Below are 3,582 nucleotides of genomic sequence, written 5' to 3' on the forward strand. Positions count from 1 at the left end.
CCTGTGAAAGGGTCGTTCGACCCCCAAAGGGGTCATGACCCACAGGTTGAGAACTGCTGTCCTAAAATAAAGAAACCTATTTCTATGAAGCCTTTCTCAAAATGACAAACTTAGGATTCCTTGCTGCTCAGCACAGGCTGCCAGCAATATGGCACTCCTACCAGGAGTGATTCTTTTTACTTTTTTTTTTGCATTTATTTATTTTTTTATTAGTTTCAGGTGTACAGAGCAATATAATAGACATTTACACCCCTCACAAAATGATAACCCCCCCAATCTACTACCCCTCTGACATCGTATATAGCTGTTACTATACCATTGACTATATTCCCTATGCTGTACTCCACATCCTGTGACTATACATACACACCGAGGGTGCCAAAAAATGTATACAAGTGGACATTTTGGTCAGCGTTGCTCAAGCAGTAGTTCATCATAATCAGAAGTGTCTGGACGCTGATGGGAACCACTTTGAGCACTTCTTGTAATTGCAGAAGTCAAAGGTGACTTGTATTCATCTTTTGTTATGGGTCTATATTGAGTATTACAATTTTAATAGTTTTTTCTTTCTTAAAATGTGTATACATTTTTGGCACCATAAATATAAATAAATATAAACACAAATATAAATATAAAGTTGACAGTCAATATTATTCAGCTTCAGCTTCAGGTGTACAGCGCAGTGGTCAGGCACCTACACCGTCCACAAAGTGGTCTCCCTAATAAGACAAGTGCCCATCTGACACCCCACATAATCTTTACAACATTATTGATTCTTTATAATATGCGTTTCAACAAAACAGTACACAGAACTGGTCAGGTTCCCTGGGGTATGGCTTAATGATGGCACCCATGGCATTCCAAGAAAATGGGAACACTCGTAAGAAGCTTTATTTGGCAAGAGCAGAAGTGTGCTCCCCTGTGAGATGATTACACACAGAGAGAAAAAGGGGGAGTTGGACAGGGGGAGGAGAGGAGAAAAGACATGGAGAGACAGAGGGAAAGAGAGAGTGAAGGAAGGGAGACACGGAGGAGCGAAAGTCTGAGAATGACATGGATGAACCTTGAAAATACTATGCTAAGTGAAAGAAGCCAAACAAAGTCCACATGTTATGCCCTCATTGATAGCAAATGACCAGAACAGGGAAATCCACTGAGACAGAAAGGAGATCAGTGGGTACCAGGGGCTGGGGGGAATATCTGAAATTATTTTACATACTGTCTGTGTCCTTCCAGAGAAAATAACTTCACGATGGCACTGAACTAATCCACATGGTATGCCCAGCACCTGGAACAGTGCATAGCAGCAAAAAGGCACTCAATAAACATTGCTGAATGGATGAATGAAGGTCATTTACAATACTCTGACCCAGGTGGTTCAGGGATTCCTTAAACAAGAAATTTACAATATACAAAGAAGAACATTCTCTACCAGAAAAATAAATGAGCCAAGGAGAGATGGACAGGCCTATTTTTTTGAAACTTCAGTTGCATGAAATGTAAGCTAAAATAGAAAAAAAAGGATGACAAAGTGTTATGGTCTTGAAGGATGTCATTCAACCAGACATCATATGCTGGCAGTCCTATGGGTCCCAGACACACTGCCTGATGGGTGTTGATAAGTAGCATCAGATGGTCAAGCACATGGCTGAGAAGGCAGTGTATGCGTAAATATTTAAAAGTCCTCCATCAGGAAATTAACAAATTTACTAACGGGGGGTCAGTTTTTACTTTAAAATTTTGTTTTGATTAGTTTATGGTCATGTTTATTTTTGGAGATGTGAAATGATTTCATTAAAACCATCACTGCTAATAAATGAAGTGTATTTATTTCCCTAGCAATCTACACCTGCATATAAAGGACTGTGTGCATGCTCAGCAAAGACCCTAAGATCTTGCCTCACACCATACACAAAAATGAACTTCTAAGAACTTTATAGTTTCATGTACATGATCCATTTTGAATTCGTTTTTGTATAAGGTATGAGGCACGGGTCTAACTTCATTCTTTTGCATGTGACTATCCGTTGTCACACCATCATTTATTGAAGAGACTATTCCTTCCCCCCTGTCGAATGGTCTTGACACCTTTGTCAAAAGTCAACTGGCCATAGATACAAGAGTTTATTTCTAGACTCTCAATTCTATGTCATTGAGCTCCATACCTGTTTTTATACCAGTACCACACCATCTTGATTATTGCAGATTTGTAGCAAGCTCTGACATGACATTGAGAAGAGTGTGAGTCTTCCAACTTTTCCTTCTTTTGCAAGATTTTTTGGGTTATTCTGGGTCCCTTGAATTTCCATATGAATTTTAGGATCAGCTTGTCCATTTCTGCAAAATTCCAGCTGAGATTTTGACAGGAATTGCATTCAGTCTTTTGATCAATTTAAATAGGTGAGCATTCCTCATGTATGTTTGACTTTTACACTAGAGACCCAGTCCTTCCAATCAAATCAGTCAAAGAACAATAATGACTGACGCTTGCTGAGCACTCACCTTGTACCAAGTCCTGTGCCGAGCACTTCACATGGGCCTGCTCATCTAATCCTTATAATAATCCCAGGAGGTAGGGCCTATTATTAACCTCATGCAACAGATGAGGAAACTGAGGAGCAGAGAAGTCAGATGACTCACCCAACATGACAGAGGTGGGGTTCAGACACAGGAAGTCTGGCTCCAGAGCTCCTGCCTTTCTCAATCCAGAATATACAAAGAGATCCCACAAACCCATAAAAAAAGAAAGAAAAATGGGGAAAGGATATGAACAGACAATTCACCAAAGAAGAAAATGCAAATAGCAAACAAATATATGAAATGGTGCTCCATGTTAGTATAATCAGGGAAATGTATAATAAGCAATAGGGTATTTTGTTCATCATATTTATAAAATGTCTTTGATTGGTAAAATCTGGTGGTGGTATGGGTCTGGCATAAAAGGTACTCTTATAACAGCATTGGTAGGCATTTATAATGGTACATTCATTTTGGAAATAATTTTACAGGATGTACTAAAATATAAAATACATATATCCTTTTGCCTCATAGTTTCATTGTACTTGGGCACAAAGGATATAGACAAGAATTGTTCACTGAAGCCCTATTTGGAATTGCACAACGGAAACAAACCACATGTCTGCCAGTAAGGAAATGGCATCATTGGCCATGACCAAAGCAACACCACTGGAATGTCAGCCCCATGAAGCATAAGTCTGAGATATAGGTATATGGATAACGTAGTAGGTTGAATGGTGGCCCCAAAAATATATAACCAATTCCTAATTCCCACAACCCGTGAATGTGAATTTATTTGGAGAAAGGGTCTTTACAGATGTTATTAAGTTAAGGATCTTGAGATCATTCAGGATTATCCAGGTGGGTTCTAAATCTGAAAAAAAGTGCCCTTATAAGAGAAGAGGAAAAGACACACACACACACATACAAAGGAGAAGTCCATGTGAAGATGGAGGCAGAGAGAAGAGTGTTACAGGGCCAGCCAAGGAACACCAAGGACTGCCACCACCACCGGAAGCTGCAAGAGGCAAGACCCTCCCCTCGGGCCTTCAGCGGGAACGTAGT

General features: G+C 39.8%; 1 protein-coding gene across 4 annotated transcripts in view; it reads right to left on the reverse strand.

The window, feature by feature from the left end:
• CD99L2 (CD99 molecule like 2) overlaps positions 1 to 3,582 on the reverse strand; it is a 93,030-nt gene that overhangs the window by 41,987 nt on the left and 47,461 nt on the right. The gene's annotated exons all lie outside the window — the stretch shown is intronic.

This window comes from Hipposideros armiger, unplaced genomic scaffold, assembly GCF_001890085.2.
Source record: "Hipposideros armiger isolate ML-2016 unplaced genomic scaffold, ASM189008v1 scaffold_509, whole genome shotgun sequence".
Classification (NCBI taxonomy): domain Eukaryota; kingdom Metazoa; phylum Chordata; class Mammalia; order Chiroptera; family Hipposideridae; genus Hipposideros; species Hipposideros armiger.